This window comes from Nuphar pumila, chromosome 10, assembly GCF_984573655.1.
Source record: "Nuphar pumila chromosome 10, dmNupPumi1.hap1.1, whole genome shotgun sequence".
Classification (NCBI taxonomy): Eukaryota; Viridiplantae; Streptophyta; class Magnoliopsida; order Nymphaeales; family Nymphaeaceae; genus Nuphar; species Nuphar pumila.
Window position 1 is genome coordinate 27,709,779 of NC_143258.1, and position 14,621 is coordinate 27,724,399.

Sequence of the window (14,621 nt, forward strand, 5' to 3'; positions counted from 1 at the left end):
GGAAATACTCTAGGTAAAAGAGGGAATATCTTTGCACACATGCGCACGTTTTCAAGCATTGAAGTCAACTATAAATTTATCTTATTTGGCAAAAATTTTCTAGATATTCTAAGAATGAAATAAATATTCAATATCCATTTTGGTGCAACCCAGTGTTGTTTATATCTTCCAGGAGAATTACCCCATTCAGTTGAAGTATCTCTCCTGTCCCATCACGGTTTCGAGAAATCCGTATGGTTGTTCCCACTCAGGTTAAGGGTCAAAACCTGTACTCCCTGCGAGAGGTCATTAAATTCAAAAGTTGATTTAGTCTCAGCAATGAGACGTCCAAGTTCATCCCTTTTTTTTAAAAAAACTTTAGGGAACCCCATTTCCTTCCTCCTTTCGCAACCCCCTTTCGGATTTGTTCGTCCAAACTCCGAAGGTCCCGTCATGGTCTCTTCACTCGAGATTCCATATGGTTGTCCCCTTTAGGTTATGGTTAAACCTGAATCTCATTCCAATGAGTTTCCCTCGTGTTGAAGAGGTGTTTTCCTTCCAAGTCCCATCATTGTTCTTCCCATAGAGAAAACCATGCTTTGTATATCCCTCCAGAATAAAATCCTACTTTAGCTTCATCTCGTGAAACATTTGCCAAAATGTCCCATCAAGGTCCTTGGTCCCATCCAGGCTAAGGGCTAAACCTGCGTCATTCTGAAAAATTGATCTTGTCTCACCCATAAGACTTGATCAAAATTCTTATCTTTCATCATGCTGGGATCTTCGCCCAAAGTCCCATCACGATTCCCTCATCTCTATCATTCAGTCATATCATTGTCGAGGATTTCGTCTCCCCAAGCCATTCAGAACAAAGCTTTAAGCCTGACAAGCCATAATTCTTCCACACCCAGTTTAGATCTGCTGACTGGGCATTTTCAAAATTTGGAGTGTTTTCTTTGCCACTAAGCTCGGCTTTCAACCGGCTTAGTAGCAAAGAGGGGCATCTGTGAACACCCCAAATTTTTCAAAATCTTTTAAATATTCCCTTCTTGCCCCTAAATTCATTTTTTGAGCAAATGTGTCATTTTTAAATATAAATTCCAGTTCATTTCTCAAGTTTTATTGAGCTTAAATTCATTTCATATGTTTAAATTGATTTAGGATCTGGATCCATTGTCCATATCCAAATCTGAATCTCCTTGTTCAAATTTTAAATTAAAATTATAGAAAATACCAAAAATAGCCTTTAAATAGCTCGGATAGTTCATTCGACATCCGTTTGGATCCATCACATTGTATTTCTCGATTCGAGCATCAAAACTCGAATATTTTTTTTTCTTCTTTTAAACCTGGGTCCAAACTCATTCTTCTGAAGAAATTTCCCCAAAATGGTCAGAAATTCTTAGAAGAATACTTTTGTAAATATTTCTCAGAAAAAATACAAAAAATATAGAAATACCGAGAAAAGAAACAAAAAATTAATTATTGAAAAACCTCTTTTTGAAAACACTTTTGTTGAAAATCGAGCCCCTCTTTGTGAAATTTTAAAAATAAAAGGGGCCCATTATAAAACTTCCTTTTAGGGTTTTCAAAGGAGGAAAACAACGCCCCTCTCTTTCATCTGCGAAACCCTTCACACCGAACCCTCCAGAGGATCCTCCCTAAGCCCTCCATCGCCAACCGAATCACCTTCTCGGTTCTTCCCTCTTCTCCTATTTTAACAAATCCCATTGTTCCTCCAAGGCCACCGCTTCTTCACCCCCGCACCCCTCTTTCACGAAGTTTTTTTTTTCTTTCTTCAATTTCTTTGATCCTTTACCTTTTTTTCCGCGGTTTCCCTCTTCCTCCTCTTTCCCCTTTGCTTCCTCCTCCCTTCTAAACCATCGAAGGAACGATCCTCCAAAGCATCAACACTCCCAGTGAAAGGTTTTCACGGTGGAACAAAGGGAAAATCCCCTTTCTAGTTTCATCATCCCTGTAAAGAAACAAAGTAAGAGTCTCTCTTGTTTACCCTCTCAAATTTATTTCTGATTTTCTCATTTTGGCACCATTAATACACAACTTGTAATCCCGATTTGCCTATCGCAATATCGATTTACACAGTGTAACATCAACGGAATGATCGATTCCTACATATTTTCTGGTTTTTTTTTTTATTTATATATTTTGATTATTTTGTTTACGATTCTAGTCTATAGCGGACTTTATTTTCCAATCTCATGTTATTCTGATGTCAATTCATGCTTCAGTCTCCGATTTGCCTTCGTTCCCCTTTCTTTGAGTTATTTCTTTCCTATTTTGATTTTCTTTCAATTTTTGCTTATGCTCTATTTTAACTTATATTCTATGCAGTATTTTGCTTTTGATCCACGCTCTGTCTCTTGTATTGGAGATTGCGTGATTTTTTTTTATCCTGATTCTAATCGCTATTTTATTCTATCTACTTTGATTCCTGTTCATATTTCTCTCGTTTTTTTTAACTTTGATTCTTGTTTTTATTTGTATTTCCTGCCATTTCGCTTTCTCTGCGTCATCGCTTGGTGATTCCTGATTATCGTTGTTCTCTCCTTCGCTGGATTATTCTGCATTATCTGTACCCTCTGGATATTATAAGTCTGTGTTAGATCTTCTCTCTAAACTTTAAGTTTACCTTAAATCCTGTCTTCCATATTTGCTTTACCTGTTTAGATTCATTACATTTCAGCTTCTGGTTTATATTGGATTATGTTCGATCGTTTCTTTTTTTTTTCTTTTTTTTTCCCCATCTGTTTCCTATCTGCATACTAATTTTCTATTTAGATTCCTCACTCCCCTTTTATACCTAGCATCATAATCAGCATCCTCTCCTCTACACCCCATACATACTGTCATTGTTTTCCTGTTATAGCATCATCCAATTTCCCAATCTAACACTACAGTCACTATCTCCTCTCCTTACAATTGGATGTTTGGCTGAGTCCATAACTCTGCTATTTATTTGCCGTGAGCCAACGTTGATGGCTTAAGCAAGTTCTCGATGTTGGTTTAATTTGAGAGGATGTTTGCCATAATATCTTTTCTGTTGATTTTTTTTTTTTTGGGTTGTGAAAAGCATGTAAACTATAAAGTGAAGTATCAAGTTCATTGTGACCAGTGATATTTAAAGACTTTCTCGAGTGCGGAGTGATTCTTGATTCACTGATGTTATCCATCAATGGTAGATGTGGTTAAAACTAAATGCTGACATTCAGGTAACAACTGCAGTCATTACTGCTTGCAGTAATGGCGACTATTGCTATCAATTTGTCAACATGAATGGTTGAGTATTTTTTTCCAATTTTCTGTCATAACACCTTGTACTGACTAATTTTTTTTTTTACACAGGGAAAATTCTCATGTACATATCTACCGTATACATGTTTCTTCTGCAAATAATTTTGTTCATCATGGCTATATACCCACTGTATGCCATACACAGCACACGCACATCTGCTGAAGTCTCTCCAGGGGGTGTGGTTATATGTTTGGATTACTGTCTAACGCAATCCATCTCTTGCACCCATTCCCGATTTCACCTTGATAGTTAGACCTGTAGCATCCTTTTTTTATATATATATATATCATTAGTTCCCTTTTTTTTTTTTGGTTTGACTTACACCTTTTATGTAGTTTATATCGTTTGTTTGATTCTCTTTTATTTGGATAGCTTTGGATACATCGAGTGTGTAGAGTGAATGTATCTGATCATCATAAGTCACCTTTACATCTGCAAGAGTTCTTATGCCTCTCAGCAAATGATAGAAGTCAGCAAGAATCAGTCTGGATAAATTAGAAAAATCCAATTCAGGCTCTGGTCGAGTTGGCGGATCCACCTTCGGAGAGGGTGGAGCAAAAGTTAGCATACCCAAATCTAACAACGTCAAGGTTCATACCAGTCGTTCCAAGATCAAAAGAAAATGGATTTGGAGGTGGCTTGCTAAAAGCAAACCAAATCCTGATCCAATTTCTCAAGAATGGTATGTTAAATTATTCTGTGTTTGATCTTATCGTGAAACCAGAGCTGCATAATCGGGATATGTATGGAAGGTAGCATCCCCAGATTTGAGAATGAGAATAAGCACATTCAAAGATATGTTTTATTTTCAATTAGAGTGATTGTTTTTTTCTCACTGCTATAGCTGATGTCAAGATTATCCAAAGTGTTTGTTCCTTCAGAATTTTCCAACTTCAAGGAGTTGCCCGAAGGATACAGACTTCTATGATAGTGCCTCCCAGCTAATACAAATGTTCTAGTGTGCTAAAGAACAGAATTGTCCGGCGACGAAATCTGCAAAGAGTAAATCAGTCTCATAGCAGCTGAAAGCAAGTTACAACATCACTGAATGCAGTAGATCAAGCCACCTTGCAATCTTCATCATGAGCAACTGGTGAACTGGCATCTCAAATGACTGACGGGATACCATCATCTGCAGCAAGAATTACCAGCCGATCAGTGGTGGAAAGGTCTTCATCAAAGGTCACAGATCTGTTTCATCACTGGTCCAAAATTGCTTCACTGCAAAATCAATTACCAGTCCATTGAGGAGAACCTGGCGATACAGAATACCTTTCCTTTTACCATCAATGACAGTCTGGTTCTTCGACTTCTCCTTTGCAAATTCATGGCTCATACGTGAGACAGGGAGATATGATGAGCTCTTAGAAACTTTTTAGAACATAACAGATAGGTCGGTATTGTCACTGAAAGAGGAACATAGGTCGTTCCTTGCACTTATCCTGTTTTGCAAATTTTAGATCTGTGTCATAAATTGATGAAAGATGTCCAATCTCCTGCTGGTATTTCCTAACGTTGAGGACGTCAACCTGGATATTGCTAGCACTGATTATGTGCTTGAGTGTACACAAGAATGAGAACTCCTGATATTTCTGAAGCTTCCAGGAGAAGCTATGACGAGCATGCGACATATGGCTTGCTTCCTGGGTGCAATTCAAGTTGCATGTTAAAGTTGTCCTCTTACAGGTGGAAGCTTAATATAGCTAACCGAAAACAAAATGAAAAGACTGGAAGCCTAGATCTCTGTTGAAGCAGAAGAATAAAAAATGAAGCTATGCCTCTCCACACCCCTTTTGCAGCGATCCCTACAGCAGATCTCACCTATGCTGCACATCCTACCATGGAAGGTAACGTTCATACTCCATTTCCCTTTACATCTATTAACCATCTTTGTACATCTCACCAATGATATACAACCCCTGCTCTTGCCACATGCACCTCCATTCATACAGCCAAGATCCCCTGCTGTACCCACCTGTGAATAATTTTAGTATAACTGCCTACTTCAATCGCTGTTATGAACCACCATTGTTGTAGTTATTCAATTCCTGTATTTTCCCTCAACGTATATACTGTGACACTGTACTCATGCTCACATTTGTTGCGATTCAATATAGGTTTACATCATCCCTTGCTATCTTTTCTCACATATTGCTTGCACAAAATGTATATGAATCATGCAGTTTGCCCAATCATCATGTATTTAGGCATATAAAACCATCCATATGTCAACCTTTTTCAATATATTAATATAATTTCAGCAATGTTTCTGCAAAATCATGTGACATTCACCTTATAAGCGATAAATGTATTGATCTCATTCATTGTGTCCTTTATACATGCCATCTTCATTTCGTTCCCCATTTTCTCTTTGTTAATATTTTAGTGTCTTAGTTCCATGTTATATATGTTATAGTCTCATTCATTTAGCATCTCATTCAGATAGGATATTTTGCATTTTTAACCTAGATATGACCATATGTTTGTTGGTCTTTGATACCTCTTTTTCATATTGCTTGTGTTAACTAGAATTTTGCGGGAAATATGTAGAAATCATTGAATTCCTTTTTAAATTTCAAATTCCAAGTATGTAGTAATCAGATATAATGAAAATTTTCACTTCTTGCAGTAAATTAGGATGTATAAAATATGCATATTTCTAGAAAAGTTTGCTTTCATATCATTTTCCTCCTTTTCCGCAATGATACACTATTGGTGAAACAAGAATGGCACGTGCACCATTTCGTAAGAGGTAAATTAATCCTAAGTTGATGATCCATATCAATGGCCATAGTCAGGGTGTGGACAAAACTTAGTATTTTTATCTTTTACGAAATAATACTGGATCCACACTGGATCCATTTTTCAAAATTCATCATATTTACTCAAATATTTTCTTCTTTTATCAGAATTTAACTTAAAATTAATTCAAAATATATACCAATGGCCATAGTCAGGGTATATTGAGAATTAATTTCATTTTAAATTCTATAAAAGCACCAAATGCGTTTCATTCTTCACCTGAGCTTAAATATAGATTATTATATAATACATTCAATGACCATAGTCAAGGATGAATTATATCTTCAATCTTATTTTAACTCATTTAAAGAATGGAATAGCTTTTCAAAAACCAATTTCAAAATTCTTCAAATCCATTCATCATTTATGATAGAATTTCATCATATTTCCGAAATTTCGTTTTTCAAAAACTCCAAGTGATGTAAATATCTTCCTCAATCTATCTTCAATCCTTATAAAATCCAATTCATCCTTTCATTTTCAAATTCAAATTCATTTTCAATCTCAAAGTTCAAATTCAAATTCAAATCAGATTTCAAAGTTCAATTCGACTTTGAAATTCCAAATTCATTTTATATTCAATACTCTAAATCAAAGTTCAATTTCAAATTTTGAGACTCTTGATTCATCTGTTAAATTCCAAATTCCAAAAAATTCAAGGTCTAATTTGACTTTGAAATTCGTTTGTATATTCAAATTCTAAATTTCAAGTTCAATTTAATCTTCTGAATTTAACTCCAAATCCATTTTTAGGATCCAGGATTCAACACTCAAATTGGATCTCAGATTTCAGATCCAATCCCTCTTTAGGATCCAGACTCCAATTTCACTTGGGATCTTAAACTTCAGATCCAAATCTATTTTAGGATCCAGAACTCAATTTCACTTTTGGATCTCAGCTTTCAGATCCAAAATCCATTTTAGGATCCAGATTCCACTTCTACTTTGGACCTCAGATTCAGATCCAAACTCTATCTTAGGATCCAGAGTTCAAATCCACCTTTGGATCTCATATTACAAATCCAAAATCCATTCTAGGATCTAGATCCCCATTCTACATTGGATCTCAGACTACAGATCCAAAATCCATTCTAGGATCTAGAACTCAATTTTACATGGATCTTAGATTACAGATCCAGAATCCATTCTAGGATCCAGAACCCAATTCACATTTGGATCTCAGATTTCAAATCCACTCAATTTCAGGATTCAGAATTCAAAGTCCATCTTGGATTCCAAATCTCAGACCCCATTTTGTTTAGGATCCAAAATCCAATTCCAAATTCTAGATTTCAAATCCTATTCCCGGATCTAATCTGAAATCTCCTAAATCCATTTCTATCCTTAAATATCATTTGATTTCCTCATACCCATCTTGATTTCAAATTCTAAATTTCGAATTCAATATCACTTCAAAATTTCATCTTCTTCTCCTATATCCATGATTAAATTCAAAATCCATCTCTAACTTTGAAATTTCATTTTCTTTCATTTCAAAGCTTCAAATCATTCTTTCTCAAAATCAAGATTTATTCTTTCAACTTTGATTATTTCAAAGACTTAGAACTTCTCTGATCTATCTCAAGTTCTAAAGTTAGATTCAATCATTTCTTCACTCCTTTACCAAGTTCATCTCAAAATACTTAGAAATTTTCAAAACATCTTTTAAAAGGAGCATACATCCTTGCATTGCACAAGTATGATTCTTTGTGCATTTAAAGTTAGAATAAATTCTTCGATTATATTTAGGCAAAGCAAAAGGCATAGATTCGATCCTTGGTTTGATTACTTCTGGTAAAGGCGCCAGGAACGGTCGAACCTCGTACCGACGAGCGAATCCCGTCTCTCCATCTTTCCCGTAATATTTTCAAAAACGAAGGCCAGTTAAAATTTCTAAATTCTTTTCAAATCAAGGTCAAGTGAGACTGCGCGAAATAGTTCCTCTTCTCTCTTTCTTTCTTTCTTTTTCTCTTCTCTTTCTCTTTTCTTTCTTTTATTCTTCTCCCTTCAAAAAGGAGGAAAATAGAGGATAGAAAAGGAAAAGAGAAGGAAGAGAGAGAATATTACGAGAGGAAAAATTTTGCGATGATCACAGTAATACTGCAGTCATCATTAAGTGTTTTCAACAAGTATGTGCATACTTGGCTATACCTATGTGTATAGGTATTTATGTACATGCTTACCATTTCATTTGTACTCAATAAGATACGACCTTACATATACATGTACACGTACATATATTTTCATTTCCACCACAATACATATATACACATATGTATACATATATATATACACATATGTATACATATATATATATATATATATATATATATATATATATCAGATTCTTTCAACCAGAGGCATGAACACCCATGCCAAACCTTATCCGACTAACGAAAAGGGTGCAGGGTAAGTCAAAGGCTGATCTGAACCCACTAAGGTTCGGTTCTAAGTAGGTGAGAACTGATTTGATAGAGTAACGTGCTATCAGCCACCAATAATGGCGTAACGTGGCTGCGAGTGTGTAAAAACGAAGATTCGCACACTTGCCGCCAACAGGCTTTAAAAACCGAAAGGAAAAAAAAAAGAATGAAGAGAAATGGGGAGTGAACGGGTCCAACGAACAATGAAAAGAGGGAAGAAGAGAGCCCCCAAAAGAGAGGCCTGGTCACGCCGTGACCCAAACCAAGAGAGTGACTGTAGCCTCAGTCCAAAGTTTGGGACTCAGTCGAACCCAACACCCGAACAAAACCCAAAGGGGAAGAGTCTCACAACTGCAGCGTGGACTCGGCTAAATGCATGCGTTCCAAACAGGCCCAAAGGGACGGGGTACAGGATGGGCGAGCCCAGCTCTGTCCCGTGCACCCCAACTGCTGAACCTGTCCGGCACTAAGAAGTAACAGAAACAAATACACTTCGAAGTCGAAGTTTCAGCAATACTAAGAACAAAGGCAAAACAAGAAGATGATACATTGTGCATTGAAATCAAGTATTGGATCATGCGTTCAAGGGAAAAGAACATGGAGGAAATATCGAAAATTCTTACATGTAAATCAATATGGACAATAACACAAAGGAAAATCTTGGAAAGAAGATTATCATTCTAATCCGCCAAAGGGGCACGCACGTATAGGTGCGTTGCAACTTTGGCTTCATGTTTTGACGCTAAGAGCATGGTGCAACGTTTCTTTACCTTTGCTATGTTTAAGAGGATGGAACAGGGGTAATGCACTGCAACTAATCACGCCCAAGAGAGACCCACAGCTGGAGTGAGGAATCTTGTGAGAAGAGAAGGATTTTAGGAGAAAGAGAGAGAGAGTGAAGGAGATAGAAAAAAAATCGCCCACTAGAGAAGGGGCCCAATTTTTTTTCCTAGAGTTTTATAGAACGTGCTTTAGGGATGGACGGCTGGGGTTGTCCCCTCCAAGATGGAGGGTTGGGGATCTCCACGCCCCCCAACAACCAATGCATGTTGGTCTCTTAAAAAGTTTTATAAATCTTTCAAAAACGCCATTTTGAAAAGCCTTTAAAACTTTGAAATTTTACAAGGGGGCGCCCTTGGCTGCCACCCCACAAGCCCAATCGATTTTGAGCATTTGAATATTTTTAAAAGACTTACAAATTTGCCATGGGGTGCCAGCCCCATGGCTCCCTTTTGGAATTGACGCCCCTCATGATGGAGCCTAGGCTTCATCATGAGAGTTTTAGAAAAGATGCATGGCCAATGAAGGCCTTCTTTAAAACCCATGCAAGATTTACTTCAGAAATGCCATCCAGCTGGTCAGCCCTTGACCATCTGGTCATCCATGGCCATGGACATCCACTATGGGGGTCGTCCATGGGTCTTAGATCCACTAGCTGTTTCGGATCAAAACCAAAACCCGCATATGATGTATATTATAAAGAAACATCTATTCATCACATTAAAATAATAATTTAATTCTAATAAATTATTTTGTTCTCTTTATGACCTTAATTATCGTAGAATGGTGGATGCCTCTTGAAGAAATCACCTTCCGTTCGCTAGAATTAAGCGTTCCAAGATTCGGGTCCAAAATTAGGTCAAAACTCGTAATTCACATGCACTGACGAGGTTTCTTCATCATCCAGATCTCAAATTTGGGGTGTATCACTACCACCCTATACCAAACTTACCCTAAACGTTTCGGAGGTTGATCCGCTCTAGATTTCCCAAAATCGCTCTATTTACATAAAATCATGCGATTTAACCCTGTTCTCAAAATGAGCAAATCTTTAGAAATTGCCAAAACATAAAAATTCATCAATTTCTATATAATTACACAATATACATAAAAATGAAAATCGTGGATCTTACAGTTGTTGTTGTTGCGGTTCCTCTTTGCTGGCGGGGCAGACTTCTTTCCACCCAAATTCTGCTAGAACGAACGCTTCTTAAGCCAACTCTTTTGGCCTTGTTGTTGCTGGTTCCCTTTAGACTGCAGAGCCTTCTGAGATTCTGTCTATTCCTGCTCCAGGAGTGTAGCCGTCTTCAGTGCTTCCTCAAGAGTCGAGGGAGCACACGTGAACACTCTCAGACGCAAGGCTAACTTCACACCGCGAGCGAACTTCATCGCTCATTCCTTCTCATTGACGTACACGTGAGGGCAAAAGCGCTCCAGGCTTCTGAACTTCGTTATATAGTTCGCCAAAGTAGAATTCCCCTGCTGAAGGTCAAGGAACTCCTGCATCTTTCGGCTGCGCTCATGGGTCGGGAAGTAGGCCGCGTAGAAAACCTCTACGAACTGCTCCCACGTGACTGCTCCGCCTGCGAACTTGATATCCAAGGTGGTCGCCCACCACCTCTCGGCATCCTGTCAAAGCCTATGCGTGCCGAAGTCCACCTTCCAGTCATCACTGACTTGCACCACACGAAAGATACGCTCAATCTCTCGTATCCAGTCCTCGACTGCCTCAGGTGTAGACTTCCCATCAAATGACGGAGGGTTCATAGCCATGAACTGCTTGTAGGGCACGACTATCGCTGGAACTAGAGAGGGAGTAGGAACTGGAGTCTCTCGTCCCTGAGAGGCTTGCAAGTTCTCACCCATAGCACACATGGCCTCGGCCTTCCTGCCAACAACCTCTGCCAGGTTGTTCAAAGTGTCCATGATACGATCACAACGTTCGCGCCAAGCCATCTAAAAAAAAAACTCATATAAGCAAAGAGACAAGTTAAAGCATAATTTCATTACTTGAATAGCAGATACATACATATATTCAGTACAAGCCAAAATTACCCTTCTACAACAAGGTCACAATGCACAAACCTCCGCAATAAAAGCAAAAACAAGGCAGTTCTACAAAATGAACATTGACTCAGTGTTCCAACCACACATGTTCAGATCTGAACAAACACAATCATCGTTGCCTACGAGTATAGTAGTTGCGGTAGGTGTTCTGATTCCCGTATCGTCTCTGTATCGGATGAGGAGGAGAAGAAGGTGTGTACTCATGAGGACTCACTGCCTGAGACCACAGAGGTGAATCTGGCGTGTACTCAGGAGAAACAGAGCGTGAGTAGGAAGTTGGCGCGTACTTGGGAGAACCTGGTGCAACCTGTGCATCTTCCACTGGGTCGACTGCTGATTGTGCCTGACCGCCCTCAAAAGCCTCGTTCTCTTCAGTCTCAGCGTTACCCATTGCGAGTTCATCGCCCAGCTTATGCTGACACTCAATCTCAATATGCCCCCTGAGACCACAGTAGGGGCATATGCTTAAAGCATGAGGACAAATCTGTCCCATGTGATACTGGTCACATCTCCCACAAGGAGGTGCCGGATGTGCAAGTATCCGGGCACTCTGCACAATCTGCTGAACCACTTGATCGAGGGCCTCTGTGCCACGGATCAAATCGATAAGAGCTCTGAGCATTCGCTCATTTCTCGAATCAGCAGGCACCTAAGAAGTTATATAACTAATCAAGCATGCAAAACTAAATACCACAGAATCATTAAGAAATAATGAAAGCAATTATTCAGAACATACAGTGCGATGGACGAAGCACGCAGAAGTCTTGGACCACAGTTATAAACTGCATCTCTGATACCAATCTCTGTGACGCCCCAAACCCCGACCTTGTAAAAACCCTTGGTTTTTGAGATTTTTTTTTTTGAAAGGATATACAGAGTGAAAAGCAACTAGCGGAAGTAAAGGAGAGAAAGCAGGGGTAACACAAAGGCCACAAGTCTGAGCGAGCCACAGTGAGAAAACTAAACCATAAAACAAGTAAAGTACTTTTCATTTCCACAATACTTACAATGATACAAAAAGGAGACTGAGTACAAAAAGGAACAGTCTCACAAAAAGGAGAGGAACAATCCCTCAAACCCCAAAACCAGAAGAAGCCAGGATCTGCTGCAAAGTGTGGGTCTCAAGGCTCCTGTTGTGCCTCATCGCATCGCGCTGCGTCTACTCGTCACCTGTATCTCCATAAAACGGGGTCAGTACTGTTGCGAGTTGGTGAGACAAACCATCCATGCATAATCATTTCTATGGAAAAGCAAAAGGTAACAGCATGCCACAACTATACTAAGTAGCAACTACAACTAGCATGATGGAGTAGTTAGAAACATTTAAATAACAGTATATGTGTGTGTCAGGTAAGTGCATGTGCTACAAGACTGTACAACTACGAAGAGGTAACAAGTGCAAGTACAGAATAACAGAACTAAAACTAAGCAGTAGGGTGCAACAACTATAAAAGTACAAGCAGTGCTAAAGTAACAAGTAACAGCTACAGTATGTTAGTCTGTTTGGTTAGTCTTTTTGTTCTTCTTTTTAACCTCGTTCGGGTACGCGAAAGAAAGACCCTCAAGTTCTGTGAGACATGCACCCAGCTTCTGTTATTCAATTTCTAGTGTGATAACCGGGGATGCTACAGACCGAGAAAACCACCTGTGGGCAGCGCGCAGCTAGGAGAAATCTCTCACAGGGGCAAAGGATTGCAATCCGTACTACTGCAGTAGCAGAGGTCCCTGAAGAGGGCAACCTCAACCTCCCTAACTCCGAGTGACTGGAGGTCAGAGGGCTCTGTGGCTCCTCAAAGAATGGGTCGTAATAACGACATGTCACTCGGGGCTCTACCGTCCACCCTCTCCCTAGGTGGCCAAATTTGTGAATGGGGCGCGATGGGTTTTTCTTATTTAGGCTTAGTTTTCATGTCGTACCTCCTCCCAAGGTACTGTGCCTCGTGGTCCCAGCGGGTACACAAACGAGGACTTAGCCTGCCCATTCACGTGCTCAGCCTCACCCGATCGTAAGAGCACATCGCCTGTGAAGACGATATCCAACACCATTTTCATTTTATGCCTAGGGTAACACAACACGTGAGCACTCCCTCTCATGAACACGGGCCATTGCCCGAAGACTCCAACCGAGTCCCAAAACCTCAACAGGTCAAATGTGTCATACCCTATGGTGTTTCATTTTTTTTCTAAGTGTAGGTCACATCGAGTGTATAGCACGCCTTTGGTGCATCGCATATTCATCAATATGCAAAAGTAAGCTAAACCAGCAATACTCGATAAATCAAAACTAGTGACCTATGTGTCAGGATGTGCCACAGTGTATGTGCGAGAACAAGAAAAACTTGCAAAGTCTCAAACTCGCACATGTATCGTAAAATGCACAACGATACAACAATATATATATATATATATATATATATATATATATATATATATATATATATATATATATATATATATATATATATATATATATATATATAAGATGGCACAAACCACTAAATTTGAGTGACACAAGGCTCAGAATGCATATACGATGCCCACTGTATAAGCGAGGAGTGATCAAGGCTTGGAGTACGTATTTTTCTAATACTCGTATTCCAATCCTCACATTATGACAAATCTCGCATAGCGAAGCCTTCGGCGAAGGACTATCGCGGAATCGACACCCAAGTATGTCGAGAGTGAGATCTAACTCAATCCCATCAGACTGAGAATTACCTTGTCGCTCCAAAAACATAGTCGCACTTTGCCCACGAAATCGGGGCACGAAAACGCAAATCGTCGAAAGCGTCCGATGAAAACAAGCAAGGTACAGGCAATCGTGTACCGTCACGTAAGTCACAACCCAATCACCTCACTGCCAAAGTGGTCAGCGGGGTGTGAGCATGCAAAGTGCGTGACCGCAATGACATCGTTGCTCGAAACCGCACACTCTCGCTAAACGGCTAAATTTCGCTTGGCGGCGATGAGAAAGACGATTGCCGCCACTGGAGGACTTCCGCGAGGAACTCTAATGGGCATCGTGATGACCCATATGGGGCCCGCCACAACTCGGACCAGGAGCCGGGGTCCAGCACCAAGGCTGCTCAAAGGTGCCAAGGCGATCGGGTGCCTTAGCGCCCGATGCCGAACTTGGCGCCTAAGGAAAAACTGAGCCCATAGGGCCCCCCTGCCAACGGGCCACCCGGCCTCATAACCACCATGGTCTGCACCCTATGTGCAGACCATGTGCTTCTAGGCTGCAGCACTGGCCAAGG